The following is a 14,716-nucleotide window of genomic DNA, read 5'->3' as shown; positions in this document are numbered from 1 at the left end:
TCCTTCAATCAACTCGAAACCCTAGCTGTGGTGTTGCGTCGTGGTGGAGAAAGTTCGTCTTGAAGGAGAAAGATGGTCGTGGTGGAGAAAGATAGTGTCGTCATGAGAGGTGGTGGTGGAGACTGAACGTAATCTGATGGGTGGTGGTGGTTGTGGTGGAGACTGAAGTATATTTGGGGGGACCGATGATAATAATTAAGGGAGAGGGGAGTCTGATGAGCGCTATTTTTGAGTTTTTTTACAGAGAATTTAGGCGGGTGTTAAGTTTTTTTGTTTGATATTGCAAGATGACACTCAGATATGACAAGCACGTGTTATTTTTTGAAATTATGACATGATTTAATGACGCATAAAAATAGATGTCATAAATCCTTTAATTTTTTAAAAATATGACTTTTTTTTAACGACATACATATTTGCGTGTCATAAATTGACGCATGTCATTGTGAGCATGTCATTAAAGGCCTTTTTTCTAGTAGTGATTATAATCATGAAAATGAAAGTTTTTGTAAATGAAACGTGACAACCATTTTGATCCAACAAAACACGCAATTGCAGCAACTGCGAGCGTATTTCTTGTCACAACTGATATTGTCCCTTGTTTGGTTGCAGCCATAATAGCCACCAAAGCAACCGAAAACACCTGAAGAGATTTCTGGAGTGCATTAAGACCTTTATATGCACTATTGCAGCTGTTGCAACTCACCACATGGCTCCAGTACCTAAACAAACAGATCAATTAAAAAGAAAAGTAACCTTAATGTAGTTCAAATTTATGCAAATAAAACCTATCCAGGAGCTGTTTTCTAGGAGGCATGGGTGGAAGAGATCCATTATATTCGGGTCCCCAGTCGAATTGACCGCCTGCATATTTCTTTAGCCACTTTCTGTATGTCACCACATTAGTATCTGCTTTGTTCGGCACAAAACAGACATTATGCCAATTTGAAAGACCCAACTCCAACAATTTCATCTCCTAAAAGATGCATAATCATTCAAAAACTCAAATAGAACGACTTAAATCATGATCAGGGTTGCGTTGGATTAACCTGAACACGAAGAAGATACATGTCCGAATCAATAATTAAATTCTGGATCATATGGTTCCTCCACCTAGAAAAAATTGGAGTTGCCCAAAAGTTTCTAGGGACAACAGCTATCACTCTGCTATTACCAGGGCTCACTGGAATACATAAAAAGACCACACATCGTGGTTGCGCTAAGTTTCCCTGATCATTCAAAATAAAGAATGAATTACCAAGTTCCATTCATGGTGTTAAAGTTTATACTTCAAATTTTAATTAGTTATACCTTTATGCTACCTGGATCCGTGATATGAAGCAGACAAGGAGAAACAAAGTTCCATATAACATCTTGCTGCAGGGTTGTAGTAAAACCATTTTTGTCTAACTTTTGTATGTTTACACCCATCGGCATGCCACCTTCACGATCGACCTTAATAGTGCAGGAAACTTGTGTTAGATTACAGTAACAGATAACTTATAATTATTTGATTGCAAATATATATATATATATATACTTATCTTGGTTGTTCTGTTTTCGTTATCCCATAATGTGCATATGGAACATGAGAAGGGTCCATGAGATTTTCAATCAAGACTTCGCACCCGTACGGTATATCTCTGTTGTACATTTGGAAGGGAAAAGAAGGAACTTCAAGTTCAGGGATGAATGGTGGTTTCTTCTTGGTGAGGATATCTTGTATTGTGGATCGGTGCTCGGCCAAAACCAAACAATTCCATATTGCACGTTGCTTGGATAAACAGCAGCACATGCTTTCGGGGAAGAATGAACCGAAGGTATAATATTATATATTTAAGGAAATATTGTTGGGAAGACGAGCACAAGTGATCTAACTTACTGGAGGACCATCAAGGGGAGCTTGAGGAATTAACTTGCAGTCACCGGAGCCACCAAAGCACCAGCCATGGTACACACACTGCAACCGACCCCATTGATCGATTCTTCCTTCGGAAAGTGGAGCCAGTCGGTGTGGACAACGATCATCAAACACCTTCCATGCATTCTCATTCTTATCCCACCACACCACAACATCAAGACCCAACACCTTCATCCCATGGGGAGCCCTCTTGTCCAAATCATGAGTGCATACCAGTGAGAAAACCAATCAAACTTTTCATCTTGATCAAGGCTGTTTGTTGCTTGTTCAGGCGGGGAACTTAGGTCGGTTGAAACTGATGGAGAAATGACATTGTACTTTGTAAATTTGGATTTTGGAATTTGGGTTAAGTTGGATATTAATTTTTTCTTAGTAAATTGATTACTTAAAATGGGTTTTTGCAGCTTGGCTTTGATAAGTGAAAATGGAGCAATAGTAGAGACAGTTCTTAGAGCTTCCATGACTGATGGTATATCCTACTGTGAATTGAATTTGGAAGGGTTTGCATATAAATACCAGGATCTATTATCTTAGCTAGTAACAACAAAACAAGTCCATTTCTTAACAGATCGAAACCTTCTTTCTTTCTTTTTTTTTTCTTTTTAATTCTGTGTGTTTTTATTTTAAGAAAATGTTAAAAACATGTACCCTTTTCACATGTTTACTTGTTTTACCCTTTCCCTCAAGTTGTAAGACGATTACAATTTAAACTTTTGGGTTTTTTATAGGTTTTCCTTTTTTAATCATTTTATTATCTTTTATTATTTAAAAATAAAACATAAACCGATAATTACAATAATTACTATTATTATCTTTTTTCTGAACAAAAGAAAAATCGTTACAAACAAGGAACTTATAACTTGGTTATTATTGTTATCTAAGTGGACAACTTGGATATTTGTGTTTCAAATGATTATTATTTATTAAATAAAGAAAGATAAAGTAATTATTAAGATTCTAACTTTTTTTTTTAAATCATTAATAGCTTATCCCACCAATGTAGAAATTAGGTGTAGTGTCAGCTATGCATTTAGGTATGATATCATCGTGGATTTCCACTACATAAGGCAGAGCAATAACAGGGACATTTGTCATTGCTAAAGATCTCATATATCACGTTAAAAGTATTAGTGGCGACAAATCACGGTTAATGAGGTGGCTAGTGATGCTTTGCCACTATCGCCTGAAAATCCCATTAAAAAGGGTCGTCGCTAATCCCTTGGCAGAGATTATCCTGGAAAATTTTTGGAGCCAGATTTCTTAGGAAAAAAAAAACAAACACGATTAATTTGCACAAGAGTTTGATCTTGAAATTGAAAAAAAACACTAATAATTTCTCATTAAAAACATGAGTTGTTATAAATATATTAATATTATGGTTATTAATACCTAATATAAATTAGCTTTCTTTCAAATTTTTTATATCATAGATATACATCTCATTGCATCTTTTTGTATTACACATATAATTAATGAAATCTCCATATTTCTCTCTAGATGTTCATCTCTTATTGTTTGATTATTAGGCTTATTTCACAACGGGTTATCAGCATGAAGCGTCAATATTTATTTGTCATATTTTCTTCAAAACACCTTCAACCACTTTTGGAACTGAATCACACCATCATAAGTTATCACACCATAATGCAACTGACATGTTCAACGGCTTCACGCAATTCCGATCAGCCCCTTTTAATTACAAAATCAGGCATATATTTTACACTCGGTGTTTCATTGTATATTTATATATGGAAAAGATCCAATACAATAGTTCCTTAACGTACAATACATACGCGGATCCATTTTTTCACGAACCGATCCATGAAATCACATCCAAACATCTCCGAATCGTCAATACATATCCAATCAATCATTGGTTCACCGAAAAAAACAGTTTTGGATGGTTAATCGATCATTTTTTTCACTTTTTTTCACGGAGACCGTTTTTGAGCGTTTAATGAGCGTTTTAGGTTTTTGGTTGAGCGTTTATGTTTTTGTGAGCGTTTTCTAAGCGTTTTAGGTTTTTTCCTTTGTTTTTTGTCTTTGAGCGTCTCGCGTACCTACCGTACGTAAAGGCATTAGCGTATAGTAACTGAACCCTATATATAAGGAGTGGTTAATGTACACTAATATACAATCATACATTAGGTACGAGAGGATCTGGAGCGTACAATTGAACGCGGTGGCAAAGTTGTAATTAAAAGGAAATTGAAAATATACCGGTTATCAAAAGGGCATTTCCGTCCAGATAATATTTCAATTTAACCTCCCACTCCGCGAATCAGTTCTACAATTTCCCCCAAATTAGTTTTCAAACACCCCCCAATTCTGTTCTTTAATACGTTTTTGTAGAAAACGGGAGTACCTCGAAACACCATGGAGTTGAATGCGAGCTCGGCCGGAAATCCTAATTTAACGAAGCTTCTTGTTAAATCAGGTAATACATTTCTAATTTGTTAACCTAGAACGTATATTGAATTAGGTTTGAAGTTGTTTGTTGTTTTAATTTGTAACAACAAACAAATTAGCATAAGTTGTTGCTAGATTTTTTTTATTTGAAACAGAACGTGTTAATGTTCAATTTTTTTTAGTAAAAAGTGGGTGGGTAAATTTGAATTATCAACAAAACGTGTTACAACGTTTAAAAATGCATAGGTGTTTTAAGATTGGAATAATAAAGGTTGAAATCATGAGAACGTATTAAAATATGTTTCTGACAAATACTGATCATATTTTTTTGTATCAAGATGTTGAAAAGAAAAAAAGAAATGCAGAACCAACTGAGGAAAAGCAGCATGAACCTGCAAATAAGAAAGTTAAAACAAAACAAACCGAAGAAAGAAATTTCGACTCCGACTTTGAAACACCAATCAAATCGTTGAAATTCAAAAAGAAAAAGGTGGAACAAAAGCAACATGATAAAAAGAAAAAAAAGGTAAATCAGAAGCCGAGTTACACAATTCTGATTCAGACTTTGAAACACCAAAGAAAAAAGCCAAAAGGCCAAACCCTCAAACAACACGTTATAGAAAACCTTTTCAAGAATATATAGATACAAGGCTTTGGATGAGGTGTGCACCAGGTAATATTTTTGAAGCAATTAAAGTGATGAATGAAAAAGAAAAAAAAATGGATTGAAGAAATAGGATTTGGGTCATTGTTAACAATGAAGATTACCTCAGTACCTGGTCGATTGGCATATTGGTTGGTTATGAACTATGATCCTGATATGAATGAATTAAATATGGGAAACCATATTGTTAAGATAACACCACAATTAGTTCATGAGGCTTTTGGGATACCAATTGGTGAAGAAACAGTGGTAGAAAAAAACAGACCAAGATTGGGCTCAAACATTTGTGCAGACATGTTTATAAATCAATTTGAACATTCAAGGATAAGTATTCAAAACGTCTTGGATAGGATGAAAAAACATAATGGAAAAACAAACGAGTTTAAACTGAATTTTCTTGTGTTGTTCAACGCATGCATTGGGTTGTGTTAGTGCACGGTTTGTGACTGGTGATTTGCAGTTAAAGTATTCAAGATTAAAGTATTCGATAGCTACGGAAAATGGGGTGTCTGTTAGTGCACGAAATGGTTGTCCGTAGCATTCGAATAAGTTATACATAGTCTAGATTGTTTATTTATTGTAAATGGAGCATGTGGCCTATAAATAGGTGGTTCCATGCTCATAATTAGTAATGTACATATTTAGAGAGATCTAGATCTAAATTATGCTCTCCATAAGTTATTTCCATCCACCATAATGTATTCATCCATATTTATCAATAAATTAATAATTTAACGTTTAGATCTTGTACATAATCGATGTATCGTATTAGCAGCTAGATCCGTAACGGGTTTCTACAATTGGTATCAGAGCAGGAGCTGCTCTCGATACTTCGATTAAGGTATGAATCTGAATTTTTCGTGTTCTTCGTGTTCTTCGGGTTTTGGTCAGATCTGGAGTAAATTAGTTTGTTATTGGTGGATTTGAGTGTGAATTTGTGTTTATTGATGGAAGAGGGAACTTCCTGTGTAATTTGGTGTTAAGTTATGGTGTATTGAAGGATATGCCATGGAAGAGCATGGTTATGGTTTGATTCGGTTTATGATGATTTAGTGAGTGTTAAGTTAATTGGATGATGGATTTGTGTTTAGAATTGAAATTCTCATGTTTATGTGGATTTTGATGGTTAATTATGGTGAATTGAAGTTTTCACCATGGAAGAGCATGATATGGGTTAAATTATTTGGTGATGAATAAGTAATTGTTAAGGTAAATTGTTGTTGGATTCGGAATCGTGGTGAAAAACTGAGGGTTCGGTGTGATTTTCATGGTAATTTATGGTGTTTTGATGATTTCACCATGGATGAAGTTCAAAAAATCCAGATTCCGGCCAAATCTGTTTATTCCGGCCATGTAACTGAATTTTTCGGCCAAATTCGTTTTTCCGGCGGTCAGTTCAGATCTAACCATCTAATTCGTTATTACTGTAGCAATTCGTTATGGAAAATGTAACGAATTAAGGTAATTCGTTAAAGTAATTCGCCAAGGTAATTTATAACGAATTAAATTAGTTCGTTAAGGAGATTCGCTAAGGTAAACATAGCGAATTAAGGCAATTCGTGAAGCTGATTCGTTAAGTTAAAAGTGACGAATTAATGCAATTCGTTAAGGTACTTCGTTAAGTTAAAAGTGACGAATTAATGCAATTCGTTAAGGTACTTCGTTAAGTTAATTCGTTAAGTTAAAGGTAACGAATTAAGGCAATTCGTTAAGTTATTTCGTGAAAGTGATTCGTTAAGGTATTGATAACGAATTAAGGTGATTCGTTAACTGTTATAACGAATTGAGTTGATTCGTTAAGTGTATAACGAATGAGTGACTGGTTGACGAATGGTGATTAAGTTTACGAATTGAAGAGCACGGACTAAGTTAATGAATGGGATGATTATTTATAACGAATTGGAGAGGCAATTCGTTAAAAAAAAAAAATTCTTGCGTGAATTTTTTCCTGAATACTCCTCGTAAGTGAGTTTTCATTCTTGAAAATTTTGGCGTTAAAATTTATTTTTCGAAAATTTTCGATGAATTTTTGGCGGGAAAATCGGGAAAAATTTTCTTTATCGAAAATTTTCTGGGATGTTCCTAATGTATTGGAGACTCTTCGTGCAAATTTTGTTAATATATTTTTCGGACTGTTTATGCGTTTCGACTGGCCGAGGGGGAGATCTCGTGTAATTTAAGGAGGAGTGTGTTTGTTTGTGAACATTGAAGATTATTTAAGACCTTGCCGAATTTGTCAAGAAAAGGAGGAGATAAAACTTTCATTTGAGATTATTTGGCTTGTATCTTCCTACATTTGCAAGGTTTCTTGAAAAATTACTGCAATTCGGGTGGTAATTCATTCTTACAAAGCTACGTTTGACTGAGTTCAAGACTGCAAGTGTTCTTCGATTGGTGATTGATTTGTTAAAAGATTGAAACCTGACTATGTGGGATACGAGTGTTTGTTCGTTTGCACAAGCCCGAAAATCATCAGTCAAGGGGGTGTCTGTTAGTGCACGGTTTGTGACTGGTGATTTGCAGTTAAAGTATTCAAGATTAAAGTATTCGATAGCTACGAAAAAGGGGGTGTCTGTTAGTGCACGAAATGGTTGTCTGTAGCATTCGAATAAGTTATACATAGTCTAGATTGTTTATTTATTGTAAATGGAGCATGTGGCCTATAAATAGGTGGTTCCATGCTCATAATTAGTAATGTACATAGTTAGAGAGATCTAGATCTAAATTATGCTCTCCATAAGTTATTTCCATCCACCATAATGTATTCATCCATATTTATCAATAAATTAATAATTTAACGTTTAGATCTTGTACATAATCGATGTATCGTATTAGCGGCTACATCCGTAACGGGTTTCTACAGGTTGATAATAAAACCTACAACAGTCAATTTAATGTTCGTCACATCGATTGATGACTTTTCAAAAATCTCAAATATGAATTGGTGTAGCTACATGATTCATAATTTGAAGAGATCAAAAAATGACTGGAAAGGTACAAAAGAAAATGGAAAACAAGAACAATTCAATGGTCCGACAACATTGCTTGCAGTGATTTACACACACGAGTATCAAAAACGTCATGGAGCATTTGAGAAGCCAATCAGAACACCAGCAATTAGCTACATTACCACAGCAACTCTTGTGAGCATGGATAGCTATTTGTATAATAATGGTCCATTAACTGATACCGAGGAGGACAACGAAGACTCAAGTAAGTAACTATAGCTTTCTACTTTTAAAAATATGACTACTAATGCTATAATAATTTAATCTTTGAAAAAACCAAAACAGTGAATCATGGTCCTTTAAATATTGAACCAACTGAAAAGGGTAAGTTTCTGATGATCACTGCATCTTGCAATGAAAAAGTGAGTGAACATAGAACAAGCCATGTTCAATTAGTGCAAAAAAATGTGACTGAAGTGGATAATGCTTTGATGAACACTGTTGCTGCAAACGAGAATGAAAAAGTACGTTGAAATTGATCATGGTAAGTAACTATAACTTTATAATGTTAAAAATATTACTACTGATGCTATATTAATTTTATCATTGAAAAAATCAAAAACAGTGAACGATAGTCCTTCAAATATTGAACCAGCTGAAAAAGGTAAGGTTCTGATGATCACTGGAGCTTGCAATGAAAAAGAAATAAAAAATGATCAAGTGAACATGCGACAAGCACTGTTCAAAACGAGGGAAAAAATGTGACTGAAGAGGATAATGGTATGTCGAACACTAGTGATGGCAAGGATAATGAGAAAGAACAAGATGAAACTACCAAAGAAAAAGAACAAAATGAAAAAAATTATGAAGATTATTTCCAGATGCCTATAGGAACAACAACTCAAGAAGTAATAGACTACTACAATACCCAACCAGAGTTGTCTGGATTGTCTGCATATCTGCCAAAAGAACGTTTCACCAAAGAGGAAGAGGTAACAGTTCTAAACATACAAAACATTTTCTTGTAAAAATATTAACAAAAATATTTATTGCAGAATTGGAATAAAGAAATGGACAACAAGTTAGAGGAATTTGATAAAATTGTTTCTGAAATCAATGAGTTGGTAAAGAGAGGTAAAGAAAAACATGGGACAAACATATGGGTATTTGATAGGTGTTGCTCTTGGGAAGCTAAATTCTATCAAAAAGATTGTTCAAAAGAAACACCATTTGGATCTCAATCTGAAGGAGGAGGTTTAAATGAATTAGGTAAACACCATTTTTTTAATTTAATTGTATAATACAATACCTAACCAACACCCCTGTATAAAATTATAGTTGCAGCAGTTGATCTTTCAATAAATCAAAACAACTCTAGTGTGGATTCATGGTATGCTAACAAGGAAGACAATGATGTGAGCTAAGACCATGAGGTAGAAAATGATGTTCAGAATCAAGTTGAAGTAACCAAGGGGCAAGGGGGAATTCAAGGTAAAAAATACCATCTTCTTTATACGTTCTGATCGTTTGTACTTTCTTATACGTTCTGCTCAAACATTTTATATTTATTATGTGTGTAAATGACAAAGATGATGTGAGCACCGAAAAAATGAGCCTTGACCGTGAGAAAGATGTTCAGAATCAAGGCAATGTAACAAATGAAAAAGATGAGGTATTAAATGATGTTGAGAATGTTAAGAAAGATGACAATGTAACAAATGAGAAAGATGGTAAGAACCCTGCTTTATACATTTTTATATGTTCTACATCTCTACATTTTATTTTTTTTTTTTATTTATAAGGTATTTTAAATGACAAAGATGAGGTATTAAATGATGTTGAGAATCAAGTTGAAGTAACCAAAGGGCAAGGGTAATTCAAGGTAAAAAGAATACCATCTTCTTTATACGTTCTTATATGTTCTACATCTCTACTATTTATTTTTTTTTATTTATTAGGTATTTTAAATGACAAAGATGTTCAGAATGTTATCCAAGACAATGAGAATCCAAGAACCTTAGCCAATGAGGTAGAAAATGATGTTCAGAATCAAGTTGAAGTAACCAAGGGGCAAGGGGGAATTCAAGGTAAAAAAAATACCATTTTTTATACGTTCTACATCTTGACAGTTTAGTTTTTATTTATTTATTGGTATTTTAAATGACAAAGATGTTCAGAATGTTATTCAAGACAATGAGAATCCAAGAACCTTAGCCAATGAGGTAGAAAAAAATGTTCATAATCAAGTTGAAGTAACCAATGAGGAAGGGGTAATACAAGGTAAAAAATACTATATTCTTTATACGTTCTATCCCTCTGCATTTAAAATTTTTTTATTTAATATTTATGTAAATGACACAGATAATGTGAGCAAAAAAGATGTTAGCCAAGTCCATGAGAATCCAAAAAATTTAACAAAAGAAGTAGAAAAGGACGTTGAGAATCAAATGGTGGTAACCAGTTGGCAAAGTAAAAAACAATGTAAAAAGCATATCCTTTATAAGTTCTAAGATAGTAATTTTGTTTCGTTAGCTTATTAAATCTTGTTTCATTTGATATTAAAAAATCCTTCAGACACAAAAAAATTGTTTGAAGTTGATGAGAACCAAAAATTTGAAAAAAATGATGAGACTCACGAGGGATATGAAGACGGGAAAGATCAAACTCAAGGTAAGCTGACGGAGAAAAGAGACAAACTTACACAAACATATCGTAAATATCTCAGGATGAACAACTTCACTGAGAAACACCTGGATCACTTGAACTTTGAAGATTTGGAAAAGATGGACAAGACTACAAGAGAAGAGGTTAATGAAAAAGAGAAGCATAGGATAAAATTAAAGTTTGATGATGATCATAAACGAACCACTGAATTATATAAAATATTTAGTGGGAAGTGTGGCTTCTTGATTGATAATGGAATAAACTATGACCTTGTTGATGCCATGAGCAAAAGGAAGTGGAAGAGAATTTCAAGAAAATTTCAAAAAAAGGAGGTAAAACGTTCTGATACGTTCTAAGATCATAACCTAATTTTTAATTGATTTTTTATCAAATGGAAAATGCTAATACTTTCCAATACGTTCTAATAAAAAAAATATTCAATTGCAGGAAAAAATCCATTGAATGATGTAACTGACAAAGGATGTGAGGATGACGATGGTATAAGACAAACAGCTGATATAATTCAAGGTAATTTTTTAAAGAAAACTATTGATTATAGTACATTTAAAGTAAAAAAAAACTTATAAAAAAATTTGCAGTGAGAAAAATTGAAGAAATAAATGAAGAAAAGCGATATAGTCAAGGTACATTCAAATTTTTGAAAACACTGTATTGAAGGAAATGAGAAAGTAGGTAATGATACACTTGATTTTGAGAATACAGGTACATCAACATAAGAAAATGCGGAAAGACAAACGGAAGAATCTATTCGAGGTAATTAATTAAAAAACATGTTGTTTTAAAATATTATTTAAAAAATATACTAACAAAAAATGGTATGTAGTTACAGAATTGGAAGAATTAAATGCAGAAATTTGTGACAAAGAAAGTGTCAACAACTCTACTTAAGGTATTAAAAAGTTTTATATATACAATCACAAAAACACACAAAAACAAAAAAAATGTATATTCTAACTTAGTCGTATTATAGGGCTGGTTAATATTGAAGAAAATTATGAATATGATAGTGAAGATTTGGATTCAGTGATAATGAAAACTCCGTTTTTCAATCAATCAACAGAACTTAGAACTCCTGAATCTAAATCAAAAAAATTGCCCCTTGTTGCTACATCTCCTACACCATCTGCAAGTTATCATAGAATAGATAACCTACAGCGAGAAGAAAGAGAAAAAAATACTAGCACCGGCATTGAAATCACCTTATCTGAACCGGGAAATTGGAATGACTGAAAAATAACAATTGATGAGCGGATTGTTTCACGATTTGTTATTGGTGATCTTTCTGATAAACATAAATTTGAAGTGATTTACAAGTCAGAATCCGTCACTACTTTCAAATTTGTGTTTGAATGCTTTTGTCCGGATATATACATCTTAGCTGGTGCTATGGACATTTACACAGATTTGTTGAACGATGAAGAGAAGAAGAGAGATAAAAAATTATCCCCGTTAAGATTTTTTGCAACATCAACGCTTATAGTAAGTATTACACCTTTATTTATACGTTAACAAAAATGTATACACATATTAATTATACCAAATTTTCTTTTTGATACATGAAGCCAAGTGATTACTATTTGAAGGGAGCTAACGTCAGCGATTATAAAATATTGGAAGTTTTCACATACAACCTTGACAAGATAATGGCTTTGCATAAATTCAAGTCACTCAAACCAGTTACAATGTTTGTTGTGCCAGTACTTTATGAATACCATTTCTATGTGGTTGTTTTCAATTTAAAAACAGGTACAATTGAGCTGAATGACAACATGGCTAATGGCAATATATCAAAAACTGCTCATTTTAAATCAGCTCAAGAAAAAGCAGATGTTACAAAAAAATCTTTGGAAGTAAGATATAAGGGTGTCCCAGAAAAACTAGTAAACATTTAAACATTCTGTAAAAATGATTTAAATAACATATAAAAAAAACAATTTAATACGTTTGATTGCCTGCAGAGGGATATTTTTTGCATGTACTTATCGAGAAATAAGCACCCGATTGCGCCGAGGTTGGAGATATCAGAGATCAAGAGACTGCAGATGGATTAGAGAACAACAAACAATGAACTCGATTGTGGTGTCTTCGCTATAAGACACATGGAAACTTACAAAGGGAAGTATCCGTGGAGATGCGGATTTTATAAAGAGCGTCCAAGGCAAAAATGACAACTAAACGATTTGAGGATAAAATACTTGTCAAAGGTGTTACTATCTGATACCAACAAAGCCAAATCAGATTTAGTTAGACTGGCAAAGGAATATTGTAACATCCCGAAATTTCAAGATAATATTAATTATATTACTTAATAATAGAGGGAAAGTTTACTCGGGTTATCAGGAAATAAATAAAAGAGTAGGAGTTGGTATGGGTCGGGCTAGTGTCGGGTAATGGACGTTGGTTATGGATTTGGATTAATTGAGATGGGTTAAATGAGAATGGGATTTCAGAGATATAAATACCCCCAAAATCCCAAAATATCTTTCATTTACATCTATTTCTTCACACACTCAAAACACACACATTCTAACCGATCAAGATTCGAAGCCGAGACCTGAGATTTTGTTGATAGATCTGAGTTGGTAAGGTAAGAACAAATCCAACAAAGCTAATATTACTGAAAATGGTTAGGATTGGATGGGTTAACCGGACCCGAAACCCAAACTGCCCAAATCGGACCCCTAAAACGTCGATTTTAGGCCGATTTGATGGTTGGGATTTGTAGGCGCCGATCATACGATCCTGTGGGTACCAAAATCGAGTTATTTGGCTAAGAAACGAAGGATTTATGGGCAAACAGATCTGCAGCGCGATAACTTCGCCTGCAAGATTAAGTTCGCCTGATGAACTTCGCCTTCAAGCGTAACTTCGCCTAAGGATAACTTCGCCTACGGCCAAGTTCGCCTAAGGATAACTTCGCCTGAAGCCAAGTTCGCCTAAGGATAACTTCGCCTGAAGCCAAGTTCGCCTATGGATAACTTCGCCTGAAGCCAAGTTCGCCTAAGGTTTAACTTCGCCTGAAGCCAAGTTCGCCTAAGGTTTAACTTCGCCTGAAGCCAAGTTCGCCCGAGGTTTAACTTCGCCTGAAGTGAAGTTCGTTTAGAAAATAAATTAAAAACCTAATGGAAAATGTGTTAAGGCAGTTATCGAAAATAAAATTTTTCCAAGCTGACCTGGCAGCTTAACCCCAGCCAGGGGCTCTGCCCCTTGGACCCTGCTAGGGGCTGCCGCCCCTAGACCCCGCTGCCAGGGGCGCTGCCCCCGGACCCCCGTTCGTTGTGGGTAGTAATTAAGACTAGAAAGATGTTATAAGTAGTGATAGTTAAATTGATATGTATACTTGTTATACAGTCAGCCGTGCACAACTGAAGAAAGGGATTACGATCAACGGAGAACGTAACCGTGTTCAGGTGAGTTTCTAGCCCCATTTATGTGTTACGTTTTCGGGGCTGTGTGCATACTCAATGTGATAGTTAATACACTTACCTTAAATGGTAAGTGTATACCGTGTATGATATATGTGATAGATATGATTGATTGCATGACGGTACGTGAACGATCTTCGGATATTGCACGTACTGTCAGGATGTAAATAAAGGTATTAATATTGTATGTATGTGAGGATGATGTATAAACATTATGAATGGAAGCTTGTCGGTACGTGAACGATCTTCGGATATTGCACGTATCGTCAAGGGAAGTGATTAGCTCCTTACATGGATATTAAATAATAACTTATAGATAGTGTTCCTTATATGGATATATATAGAGTTCCTTCTATGGAAAGTATAATGTTCCTTCTATGGAAAGTATAGTGTTCCTTCTATGGAAAGTATAGTGTTCCTTCTATGGAAAGTATAATGTTCCTTCTATGGAAAGTATAGTGTTCCTTCTATGGAAAGTATAATGTTCCTTCTATGGAAAGTATAGTGTTCCTTCTATGGAAAGTATAGTGTTCCTTCTATGGAAAGTATAGTGTTCCTTCTTTGGAAAGTATAGTGTTCCTTCTATGGAAAGTATAGTGTTCCTTCTATGGAAAGTATAGGGTTCCTTCTATGGAAAGTATAGGGTTCCTTCTATGGATAGTAA

The 14,716-nt window shown here is 34.3% G+C and overlaps 1 pseudogene across 1 annotated transcript; it reads right to left on the bottom strand.

Annotated features, from left to right (window-relative positions):
* Positions 1 to 461: 461 nt before the first annotated feature.
* On the bottom strand, positions 462 to 2,497 carry LOC143544636 (protochlorophyllide-dependent translocon component 52, chloroplastic-like; annotated as a pseudogene). The gene is made up of 6 exons (XR_013137285.1): positions 1,885 to 2,497; positions 1,545 to 1,817; positions 1,312 to 1,462; positions 1,050 to 1,229; positions 789 to 976; positions 462 to 722 (listed from the first exon to the last, which is right to left on the bottom strand). The product of XR_013137285.1 is annotated as a protochlorophyllide-dependent translocon component 52, chloroplastic-like (transcript).
* Between the last annotated feature and the right edge of the window lie 12,219 nt (positions 2,498 to 14,716).

This window comes from Bidens hawaiensis, unplaced genomic scaffold, assembly GCF_021521415.1.
Source record: "Bidens hawaiensis isolate Kalapana, Puna unplaced genomic scaffold, B.hawaiensis_p1.1 tig00000888_1, whole genome shotgun sequence".
Lineage (NCBI taxonomy): Eukaryota > Viridiplantae > Streptophyta > Magnoliopsida > Asterales > Asteraceae > Bidens > Bidens hawaiensis.
Note: the sequence above shows the minus strand (reverse complement) of the source record. Positions and strands in the feature narration are given on the sequence as shown.